The 12590-nt window shown below is 41.7% G+C and overlaps 2 non-coding genes across 2 annotated transcripts; both read right to left on the bottom strand.

The window, feature by feature from the left end:
- Window positions 1–8947: 8947 nt before the first annotated feature.
- Window positions 8948–9021, bottom strand: TRNAT-AGU (transfer RNA threonine (anticodon AGU)). The gene has a single exon. It is a non-coding gene; the product is annotated as a tRNA-Thr (tRNA).
- Window positions 9022–9493: 472 nt separating this feature from the next.
- Window positions 9494–9567, bottom strand: TRNAT-UGU (transfer RNA threonine (anticodon UGU)). Its single transcript has one exon. It is a non-coding gene; the product is annotated as a tRNA-Thr (tRNA).
- Window positions 9568–12590: the final 3023 nt, after the last annotated feature.

Genomic DNA, 12590 nt, shown 5'->3' with positions numbered 1-12590 from the left:
CTTTTCAATTTATCTTGCACAGTCTTGTTGTATCGCTTTAATCCTAGAATGATTAGTTACATTTGTGATTGGGACTGTTTCATTCTTATGAATAATGGACATGACTCATCAGTCATATAGCTAGCTGAGTTATGGCAGGTCATTTCACTTTGATTTTCTTTCAAGGCATAACTTGTTTGCAAGATTTGAGCAGGTACAGAATATACTAATTAGCATCATTTTCTCCTCAGATCTGCCTGGAATTGGCCTTGAGGTTCATTTGCCACAACGATTAATGATTTAAAATCTAAAAAGGCAGTTTGACATTTTACAAGGTAAACTGCAAAAATACTCCTGGACTCTACTTGGATTGTACATGTGCTGCAGTTTCTTTTTAAAGTTGAATGATACATTTGAATGCAGTGTTGCTAAACAACCTAATTAAATCTGCTTTTCTCTAATTTAGGTTACTGAATCTATATGATACCTACTGAATGAAGGGGCTACATTTTTCTAGGTTGAGAGTCAGGCCAAATGGAACATATCTCATCTCATCTGATCTTGGAAACTAAATGGTCCTGGACTTGGTGTAAACATGGATATGAAACTATTTGGAACTGCCAGGTTCAGTAGGCGCAAGTGAGAAAAATGATTGAACACTTGGCAAAAACCAAAGAAACTGAATGAGTGGGAAGATCTTATTTGGTCCCATCATTAGTGCTAGGCTGATTGATCTTTTCAGAAATATTATAGTAATACTGAGCATCCATACAAAGTATTCCAAAGCACTTTAAGAAATAAAGTCTTGCAATGTTCTTGAAGTATATATGCAGTATTATCTCAAATTGCAAATTAATAAAATGGGATACAGAGCAGTTAAGTGAGCTGGTCAAGGTCACAGAGCAAGCGGTAACAGGCATGAAAACAGACCAAGGAATAGATGGATGTGAAGGAAGGAGGCTGCATTGGCTCTCATTTTATTCAGTTGCCATCCATAAAATCTAGATCAAAATCAAAACAAACAACTGGCATTAGCTGTGTTGTGAGAGACAACAACAAGCGGAGTATAATCATTCTGTTGGCCTTGGGGAGCCTGACTTGAATTTTAGTGGATGGAGAAAAATGACTCAGATGATAATATAATAATAAACTAAACAAATTGCTATGTTTTGAAATAAATTTCAGCTAGGAAAAGCTATTTTTATATCATCAGACTTTTGTTTCTAGTTAGCAGCAATGTAAATAGTGATACAGAACTTGACAGAGTAAGAAACTAATATAGGACAAATCCTGAAAGGTTAATTAACCATGTCAAAAAAATCCCCATGCAAATGCCAATTAAGGTGGCAGACAGGATTACTCTTGGGACCAAATCCTGCCCTCTGTCACACCTGTGCAATACTGTGGAAACCTCACTGATGTCATGGGTTTGACTTGTGGGCAAAACTTACCCTCATTCTTTAAAAGGTCCATCTGTTGCAGCACAAAAAATGTCTAAAAAGGCACTGTGATTAACAGACTTGAATGCTTTTAAAAAACAAAATTTGAAATATTAATGATTACCAATTAATAAATGTTTAACATGTTTGCATTGCTGTAGAAGAGCATGTTAATTTTTTAGAGGCAAGCAGGGTAAAAATATGTATCTCATCCAAGGAAGCTTTAAAAGTAAAAGTTCTGTTTCATTATTAAAATGAGATTTGTATAAATCTCTTTTACAGGTCCTGAGTCAGGAAAATACTTAGGCACATGCTTAATTGTTTCCTGAATTAGGGCCTCAGTATTCTTGGGGCTTATCTTTTAGTTTGCCCAAGGAGAGGACATGGTTCCTAAGGCAAACAGTTTTGTATGTGCGGATGCAACCACGTCAGTCCAATTTATTAAACTTGGGCTAATCATCCATCACAGTGGGGCTAGGATTTATCTGCTTTTTGTAAACAGCTTTGAATTCCTCAGATGAAAGTCACTATAGAAGTGCAGAAGTATGACTGCACTAGGTACTATTGTGGGTTTTGGCAAAATGACACTGCAGCTAATGGGTGTCATCGTCCTTCTTCAGGTAAGTCAGTAGGAAAAGTAGGAAAAGCCCCCCCCGGCCCCAAGTCTGCAGCAGGCAGGCAGTGGGGGTGGGTGGTGAGGTGTTGGGTTGTGCTCCACTGCAGCAGTCGCTGCCTCCTGCCAGGGGCAGGGAGCTGTGCACCCAGGTTCCTGACCCCATAGCCCTGGCAGCTCGGAGTCCCCTCTGGCAGGGCTGAGGAAGCAGGAGCTGTGGGTGGGGGGCAAGGGGCACCAGCAGGGTTGGGGGCCTGTGGGGAGGGAATGAGGGGCACCAGCAGGACTCGGGGGGCTGTGGGGGTGGAGTGAGGGGCACCAGCAGGGTCAGGGGGCTGTGGGGGGGGGGGGGAACCTTCATTTTAATCACAGATTTGGGGGATTTTATCAGAGAATTTGCAATTTTTTTAAATCAGAAAAAACCAGGATCCTTGCTCATTACCTTCTCTTCGTAGCGGAACTAACGTACAGGGCCATGTACTTGGGTGAAAAGGGCTAACACCAGCATTAAATATCCACCCTAAAATCTGTTAGTTGTAGCTGTATTCACATTTCTATGACATATTATTTTGCTAATGTAAATGATGCCTGTCAACCAAAGGCATACTAAACATGAAATAAATGGTGGATTTAATTTGAGTGACACCTCATTAAGTATTGGACAAAAGACAGTTTGACCCTCTTACTAAATATCTACTTAACTTTGCTTCCAAAAAGATATTCTAAGTAATGGGCTCAAATTTTGTTTGTGTAAACTGTTTAAAACTCTACAAAATCAATGCTGCAGCCTTTATTACTCCTTCAGCAGAAAGTTTAGTCCCATGTCTGTTTTTGTGATGAGCACTTTTATGTAAAATAGCAATAGAAATCTGTCATCTTCATTTTAATTTTGATTAGTTTTGATTCCCTTGTGTGATTAGTCAATCACAAAATTCTTACAGCATAGGCAAAAAAGACAAAGCTGTATTGAAGGGGAATATGGAAGAACATGGAAAACAATATGTACAAAAGGGAAAGGAAAAAACAAAACGGAATTGACAGAGCCAAAATATGTATAATATAATGCACTGACAATCTGAATGCCCAGATGCAATAACTATAAGTGTCCAAGAATGAAAACCAGGGGGCAAATGTCAACAGGCATCTAAAAATTAGCTTGCAAGGGCATTAGTTTGTGTGTAAAGCCCTGCATTTCAGCATTCAGATTTCCAGTGACATATGCAAATGTTGCCTTTGTGCATGCTAACAGATGCATTTACAAATTGTGACTATTTTTAGACACTCATAGAAAATGGTTTCCCTACACGTTCAAATTGTTTGCCATGGTCTGTCAGAAATATGTGCCAGTCTTCAGTCACTAGGGCAGCATAGCAGGCGACTTCTTTTTACGCAGATGTGTTTTGCTAGAAATACTAAAAGATCCATCAATACTGCAGTATGACAATATGTACATCACAATGATTTTTTCTATATATCTATGTAACATAGGGAACTTAGTGAGTTTCATGTCCTGTAAAATGGCTTTTAAATAAAAGCAAGAAATACTGGCTAAAACTAGCCTTGAAATAATTAAAAAAAAACTGATCCCCCCCCATGCATTTAAACACTTATACCTTAGTGTATGTCATCAAGCAATCAAAATGGTGACTTAATGCTTGTTTAGTCTTGTATCGAAGATATTTATAATTTCTCTTATTCACCATTAAGTAAAATTATATTTAATAGGTCACATTACAGTTTTCATTTCAGAACCTAATAACACCAGGGTGAGAAAGCAATGGTGTTATATAAAGGCGCATGTAGCCAAGATGTTCTAGTTACAATCAGAAAGTTCCTAACAAAACTATTGTGATAGTCTACATGTGAAAGGACTGTTCTAGCAGAATGAGCACAGGGAACAAACAGCAAGACCAGGTTTCTGTCTTTGACTTTACTGATAACTGTGGCTGTGAGTTAGTAGTTGCATAACCTTTTTATATCTTAGCACAGAACGGGGATTCTACTCTGTAAAACACTTTTGAGCTCTAGGGATGAGATGCATTATATAGCTGAAAAGAGTATTATTTTTGTTATAGCAAAATATAAGATAAAATGTATGTAAGCTTTAGCTAGTAGCCAGTAACAAAAGGAAATAAGTAGAAGTGCACCGATACATTGGTCCGATATTGGACTGGTACCAATAGAAAGAAAATAGTTTATATCGGATATTGGCCCGATGAGGCTGATAATTTGGTCAATAAATGCCCATGCTGCGCTGGCAGTGTGGAGAGCTGCCTCCAGCTGGTAAGTTGGAAGGGAAGGGGTGTGGGGGGCATATCAATGTACCCCATGCTGAGGGAGGGGGCAGAGACAGGTGCTGCCCAGTTGGGGCGGGAGATGGAGGCATGGCTTGTGAGGTAGGGGCAACTCCCACTGCTGCTTGCACCCCAGGAGGGCCCCCCTGCCCCCTGTGTGCCCGGATTACTGCTGGCTGTCAGGAAGCTGCTGGGGCGGGGCTGCCAGTGCCTGGCCATGCCTTGCTCCTCAGATCAGCTTCCTTGTGGAAGGGAGGGCTGCTGTAGCATCCCCGGGTCTCTGGCTTGGGCCACTGTAGCCATGTGCTGAATGTCTATCCACTTGCAAACCAGTTCACTCTCGGCAGGTTAGACTCACCTGCAAAGACTGAATCAATTCAGGCTCAGGCTTTTTGAATGTCTGTCCCTAGCCATGGTGACAGTACTTAGATTACTACACTGAAAAGCATTATGTAAAGTTCAAAGACATGCATCTCTTGCTCTTCCCATGATTTGCTTTTCCGTTTTATTTAAGCAAAGACTGCCCATTTCAATCTTGAGGTTTATATCGCATGTTTTGTAAAATCTTTTTCAGTTAAAGTATTTTCAACCTGTTGGACAGTCTCAGTGAAAACTACAATGTGTTCACGTGGAAGAGAGAAAACAATGTTTCCAACATAGTACAGGAAACAGTTCTTCAGTTTTTCTGAAAGAAAAGTGTAGTTTTCCATTAACAAAATGCGATGGAATAAATGTATCTGTTATGCATGTTAAACCTTACTGAAATCACTAAGTTGGTATGAGTGACAGACTTTTAAAAAATTGAATAGAAACCAGTCTTATGCGAAATGTAAAATGACTTGAAATTAGTTGTGAATCCAGGATGGTGGTTTATAATAGGAATCTCATAAGGATTGCCAAACTCCAAGAAAAGAAACCTTAGCAGGAATACTCTGTAAATTCCTTTTGTGGAAAATGAGGCAGTTTGCAGATTGTGCTAGTTACTTTTCAGGCCCACTTGAAATTTCAGTTGCTGTGTAATCTGCAGTTGTAGTACTACAGCACCTTGGAATTTAAAAATCTAACAAGAAAAACAGCCAATTTCATAAAAGCTGAAATAATTTTCAAAATGTTTGTAAGCTAGAGAGACTGTGGTTAAAAGGGTTTGATGAACTATTACAAGCAAGTAAAACATTTCATTAGTCTAGGAATATCCAAAATAAACTATCCATAACATTGTTGACATATTAGATCTCCTTCACATACATTGATTTACATTTGTTAATTTGGAGCTCTTTCTTTTATCATCATAATAACAAAGGAAAGCAGGAGGATAAGCTGGGAAGAAATAGTTCATCTTTGTAAAATACCTCCTCTCTTTCAAGAGCTCTGGCCACTGGCATGTTGATATTGTCTGCACCTGCATTAATACAGTGGTAATTAAGTATGCTTTACAGAGGGCCTGCAAATGCTGCACCAATCTGTCAAGCGTTGAGGCCAATTAAGGATGTTACCTAGCACTTGAATTAAATTTAAATGTAGCTGGCAATTAAGGGGCTGTGTACAAACGAGCAGAGGGTAGCTGGCCAGTTCTGCACTCTGGGCCACAACAGCGCATGGGGCAGTGGCTGGGTAGTTGGCTGTGCAGGCGGTACCTGGCTGGCAGCAGCTACTATCCCTGCACTCCCCTTTCTCAAGTTGGCACCCAGGGCTGTTGCCCCACATTCCATCCCCCTCCTCCCCCCAGTTAATGAGGTCTTTTAATTGAAGTCTTGGTTTCTCCCTCTTTATTTCCTGTTGTTTCTTCCAGCATTGAGGAGGATGTAGTCCTAGCCAGAGGCAGAGCACAGAATGGGGAGTGCTGCTTACCAGCAATATCTTATGGCAGCTCCTCTGGGTGCCTTTTCATCACTCAATTTCTCTGTGTTAAGAAGCAAAGCTATACTCAGTTTATCCAGCAAGTTAGTATAATTAAAAAAAAAAAATCATATTATGTGTTTGGGCTTCTTTTAACTATCTGCTATAAGCTTCCCCTACACTCCAGAGATCAGTAACATTAGTCATTTAGTGCTACTTTAGTTTACTGATCAAATGCACTAGAGCAAAGTCTCTTTATACTATCCCAATCACCTTCTTGCTACAGGCAGTGCCTTTGTGAGGGGAAATTACCTTGATTACCTGCTCATTCAGTTTATGAAGTAGCATTCAAAGGCAGATGCATTTTTTGATCGGTTGGGAAGCAAAACAGAACTTGTCAATAACCTTGTTGTATAACATGTATGAAAATAAAATAATAGGACAAGATAAATCAATCTGTGATGAACAGCTGCACCAAGCTATATTTTAGGGATTGTTTAGAAGCTAAAATAAGAACAAAATAATTTTGTTTAAAGTAACCAGAATAATGCCCACTTAAATCTTCTTTTGGAGAACATGATCTGCAATATAACAGCAGCCTAGAAAGGTTTTATTACTTACAACATGTTGTTGAAATGGTTAAATTGACATTTCTAACATGTCCACATTTTAGCGTAAAAGTGGATTAATAAATATGCATCACAGTTCCAAACAGTTTCAAGCAATCTAACTGCCTTGTTTAATTGGTAGAAATGTGTTCACTGTTCAGATTTCACTTCAGTACTATAGCTTTTATATAATCTTATTTTATCTTAGACATTTCCATATAATGTTGCTCAGTTGTCTGATCCATTTAGTGGCATGCTAAAATTAATCTATTCTAAAATAAATAATTTGTTTATAGCCCCCACAGGTGCTTTTATACACGGGTAAATCATTGTTTGGATTCCATGGGTTTATCTATGTTGCAAGGTGCTGTGCATTATATGCTTACAGCTGTGCCAGAAGTATTGCATGACCTCCATACCCATTTGCAGCCTGAAAGCTGTGCTCATGCTCCAGGTATGTGCCTACTTTAGCTGCTGTTTGTCTCTCTATGCAGCCAATTTTATAGCGTATGTGCGAGTTACAAAGCTTTCCCACAATTCCCTTGTCCTGCGTCTTCCAGCCTTCCTACATGCTTCCTTGTCTAGCCTCTACTGTCTGGAGATTTGGATGGCTGTTTATATCACTGTTTTGTGTTTAACCCCTCCACTGTCTTCCTGGATATCTGCAGAATAAGTCCACCACAGTCCCTACCTGTATTGGACTGCTCTGCCAACTTCATCATTAGCTTGTCACACAACTAGCTGGTCAGATGAATTACCTGTGTTTAGGTAATTATCTGTAGATAACACTCCAGTATGCTTTGGACCAGAGTAGCAGGAATAGTTACCATTGGAATACTCACTTGAACCACCTGGGCATTTAGAGGATCAGGCTGTAGTGATGGGGTCATATCAAACAGCTGTACTGAAAGGGAAAGGATACCGACCTGAAGTCCAGCAATACCTCTACTTTGTGCCCTGCTATGCATTGCTTGATAACATGCTTTTCAGTACTCCGAGCACAAAACTGGCTATTTCCCTGCCATAATCTTTTAGAATGGGACATTCTTTGCAGCAAGGAAGAAGAAGCTTACATGGAAGGCTCCCAGAATGGGACTGTAACTATAGGGCCTCACTCTGGGGTAAGCCCAGGGCAGACTGATGATCAGACAGCTGTTCCACTGGATGTCCAGAGAGAATTCTCTGAGGACCTGTTTGATTGTCAGCCTACGTAGGGGGAACATTAGGCCAGTAAGTGCTACCCATATCTATTTTTCTGGGCATAAAATCCAAAGGATTTCTTGGTAAATGAATTCAAAGTAAGGGAGGGTTTGGGACTCTCTAGGGTATGAGGATAGAAACCATGTAAGGAGCACATGTAGCAGTTTCTTTTCCCTTCGTCCTTGGCTGCTTCTGGCACCACAAGTATTGCACAATGCCCACTGAGCATGGAACTAAAATTGTAAATGAGCTAAACATGAAATGTTTTGTAGTGTACCCTTACTGATTTTAACCTTGCTCACATGGTCATGAGCCTCTCAGATTCATTACATGAGAGCAAAGGTTTTTTTTTCTGGTATTGTGTCACCATTTGTAAAATTGCAATTTACATTTTAAAAACATTAATGCAAAAATAAGGTTGCAGCTTTGCCTGGTAATGATATGGTTCCATAAGTAAGATTTGCTATGGCTAAAAGTAACCCAAAGTCAGTTCTTCTTGTGCAAGTTCCTTTCCCCTGAGGCTGTCCTCATAGGTGGAGCTGTGCCCCTGTTTTGGGCCAAAGAATGTTGGAGCATTCCCAGTGTCTATGGAGGTATATAACTGAATTCCTTAAGGAAAAGTTCATACAGTTCAGTTTTTGCTCTCCTAGTCCTGTGATGGTTCATATGGAAGGGAGGTAGACTGTAGCTGTCAATTAAAAGCGCTTAATTCAGCAGTTTAATAGTATTCTTCTAGGACTTCCTCTCACTCCTGAGGGGTGGTGCTTGCAAATTTGTCATGTGGTAGAAATATCAGAAGCAAAACTGGTTTGGTGATACTTTTTAATTGGAACCAGTTCAGAGTTGGAAGAGATGTTAGACAAGTTTTTGGACATAGAATACCCTTCTACTCCTGGTGACTCTTTACTTCCTTAGTACTATGTTATAAGCACCATGTGCTAACCCGCTCCATGACTGAAGCTGGTAAAACAGTGCTTCAGGTACCACTGGGATTTGAACCAAGGACTTCCTGTTTACTAGACAGGAACTTTAACCAACTAAGCCATAATACCTCTTATATCAATTTTTCAGGTGATGCTTTACTCTCCCAGTACTATGTTATAAGTACCACATGCTAAAGCAATGTATGACTGCAGCTGGCAAATGTAGTCTTTAAGGTACCACTAGGATTTGAACACAGGATTTCCTGCTTACAAGAGAGGTACTTTAACCTGCTAAGCCATGGCACCTCTGTGTTAAGTGGGTGGTGTGTGGCTTGAACTTATGAGCTTGGCTTCACTTGCCCAGTACTACTTCCTAAGTACCATGTGCTAACCCACTGCATGACTTGAGCTGGTAACATGAGCCCTGAAGGTACACCTGGGATTTGAACCTACAATCTCCTGTTTATGAGAAAGGCGCTTTAAAGAAAGACCCATGGCACCTTGTAAAAGGGTGAGGCCTTAACTCAAGACCTTGGTTTCATTTTCCCAGTACTACTTTATAAGTACAGTGCATAACAGGACCTGGTGAAAAGAATCCTCAAAGTACCACTGGGATTTGAACCCAGGACTTCCTATTTACAAGACAGGCATTTTAACCAACTAAGCCATGGTACCTCTGACTTCAAAGCTCCAGGTGACATGTTACTTCCCCAGTATTAAGGCATAAGTACCACGTGCTAAAGCAGTTTACGACTGCAGCTTGTAAAAGTAGCCCTCAACGTACCACTGGGATTTGAACCCAAGACTCTGTTTTCAAGACAGGTGTTTTAATCTGCTAAGCCATGGCACCTCTATGTCAACTATATGATGTGTGGCTTGAACTCATGAGCTTGGCTTTACTTGCCCAGTAGTTCTTTATAACTATCACATGCTACCCACTGCATGACTGAAGCTGGTAAAATTAGGCCTCAAAGTACCAGTGGGATTTGAACGCAGGACCTCCTGTTCATGAGGTAGGCCCTTGAATCAACTAAGCCATAGCCCTGCGTAGGCTGATGTGAGGGGTAAGCATGGCTTCATTCGCCCAGTAGTTCTTTATAAGTACCATGTGCTACCCACTGTACAGATGTAGCTGGTAACATGAGCCCTCAAGGAACACCTGGGATTTGTACATATTCTCCTGTTTATGAGAGAGGTGCTTTAACCAACTAAGCCATGGCACCTCTTAGTTCAAACTTCCAGGTGACACTTTACTTCCCCAGTACTACATTATAAGTATCACGTGCCAACTCAGTGCATGACTGAAGCTGGTAAAGTGAGGCCCCAAGGTGCCACTGGGATTTGAATCTTGTTTACTAGACAGGTGCTTTAACTTACTAAGCCATGGCACCTCTTTGTTGAGTACCTGACATGTGGCTTGAACTCATGAGCTTGGCTTCACTGGCCAGTAGTTCTTTATAAGTACCACCTGCTACCCACTGCATGACTGAAGCTGGTAAAATTAGGCCTCAAAGTACTACTGGGATTTGAACCCACAGCCTCTGGTTTATAAGATAGGCCCTTGAACCAACTAAGCCATGGCCCCACTTAGGCTGATGTCAGGTTTGAGGCTTTTCCTCATGACCTTGGCTTCACTTGCCCAGTACAATTTTCTAAGTACCATGTGCTAACTCCCTGCATGACTTAAGCTGCTAACATGAGCCCCCAAGGAACACCTAGAATTTTAACAGACAATCTCCTGTTTACAAAACAGGTACTTTAACCAACAAAGCCATGACACTTCTTAGTTAAACTGTCCCCATGATGCTTTACTTCCCCAGTACTATGTTATAAGTACTACATGCTAAGCAACTGTATGCCTGAAGCTGGTAAAGTGAGCCTTTGCAGTACTACTGGGATTTGAACCCAGGACTTCTGTTTATGAGACAAGTACTTGAGCCAACTAAGCCATGGCACCTTAAAGGCCTATGTCAGGGGTGAGGCTTTTACTCATGAACTTGGCTTCACTTGCCCAGTACTAATTTCAGACTACCATGTGCTAGCTCCGCGTATGACTTGAGCTGGTAAAATGAGTCCTCAAAGTATCACAGGGACGTGAACCAAGGACTTCCTGTTTATTAGACAGGCACTTTAACCAACTAAACCATGGTACCACTCACTTTAAGGTTTCAGGTGACACTTTACTTTTCCAGTACTACGTTATAAGTACCATGTGTTAAAAAAGTGTACAACTGCAGTTGGTAAAAGTAGTCACTAAGGTACCACTAGGATTTGAACCCAGGCCCCCCAAGTTATTCAACAGATGCTTTAATCAACTAAACCATAACATCTCCTTGCTCCAGATAACACAGCTCTCCAGGTAACACTTTACTTCCCTAGTACTATATTATAAGTACCACATACTAACCCAGTCCATGACTGGAGCTGGTAAAATGAGCCCTCCAGGGACCACTGTGATTTGATCCCAGGATTTACTGTTTATGAGACAGGTGCTTTAAACATCTAAGCCATGACATTGCTTATGCTGATGTCAGGCTTTTACTCATGACCTTGGCTTCAGTTGCCCAGTATGACTTTCTAAGTACCATGTGCTAACCCACTGCATGACTTGAGTTGCTAACACAAGCCCTCAAGGAACACCTGGGATTTGTGTCACAACCCAAAGTTGTGGTTTTTGTTTGTGTGCGTGCTTCGGCACCGCTAAATTATTTTCTCGCCGATTGTAGCTTTCTTTGCACAGTAGAGTTCTCTGCTGCAAGAGAGAACTCTGGTGCAACGGGGGATTTCCCGCCCAATGACAGCTTCTTTGCAGGGTGCGTTTCTTTTGCATACTAGTGATACACGCTGCAAAGGAGTTCCCGCCATTTGTATTCGGATTCGCGCCACATTATTGGCCAATTCCAAATGTAGGCACATGTGGCGGCTAGCTATTGGCTTGCTAGTCATACAAAAGGCTTGGGTAGCTTCCGCCCAAGTCGGAGGAGGGAGGAAGAGAGAGAGATTTTGTGTGAAGATCTCCAAGCACTGCGGACCCTTGCGGACCCAACGCGCCTCCCCTAAGCAGGCAATAGAACCGAACCTACGGAGCTTTCACTTCTAGCCTCTCCCCATCGCCGATCGCAATCCCAGACGTATCCCTTTCCTGTAACTTCGAACCCGCGGAGTCTTAACTCCGGGGAACTTTTCGAACCCAACCGAACCGGACCCGCGGAGCCTGAACAACTCCGTGGGAGCAATCGAATTTGTCGTGGTCCTCTAGTGAGGATTTAAGCAGGAGCTATGCCTGGAAACCTGTCCAGCCTACACCAATACTATCTTTGGGTGTAAGTAAACAATCTTTTCAATCAACCACTGCGTGTTTGTGACTTATTCTAGCTCGCCACCGGCTCTCTCCAACCCCGTGTGCCCGGGCTGCTGGCCACAGCCCGCGTGCACGAAAGACGGGCCGCGGATCGCCCCTCCCGACCTGCGCACAGCGGCAGGAGCAGGGCCCGGCCCGCACAATTTGAACCTACAATCTCTTGTTTACAAAACAGGCAGTTTAAAGAAAGACCCATGGTACCTTGTAGAAGGGTGATGCTTTTACTTATGACCTTGGTTTCATTTGCCCAATACTACTTTATAAATTCCATGTGCTAACCTCATGGGCAAGTGGAGCTGGTGAAACAAGCCTTTAAGGTAGATCAACCAATTAAGCC

Source organism: Alligator mississippiensis, chromosome 2 (genome assembly GCF_030867095.1).
Source record: "Alligator mississippiensis isolate rAllMis1 chromosome 2, rAllMis1, whole genome shotgun sequence".
NCBI lineage: Eukaryota > Metazoa > Chordata > Crocodylia > Alligatoridae > Alligator > Alligator mississippiensis.
The sequence above is the reverse complement of the archived record's forward strand: the minus strand, read 5'-3'. Positions and strand labels throughout refer to the sequence as shown.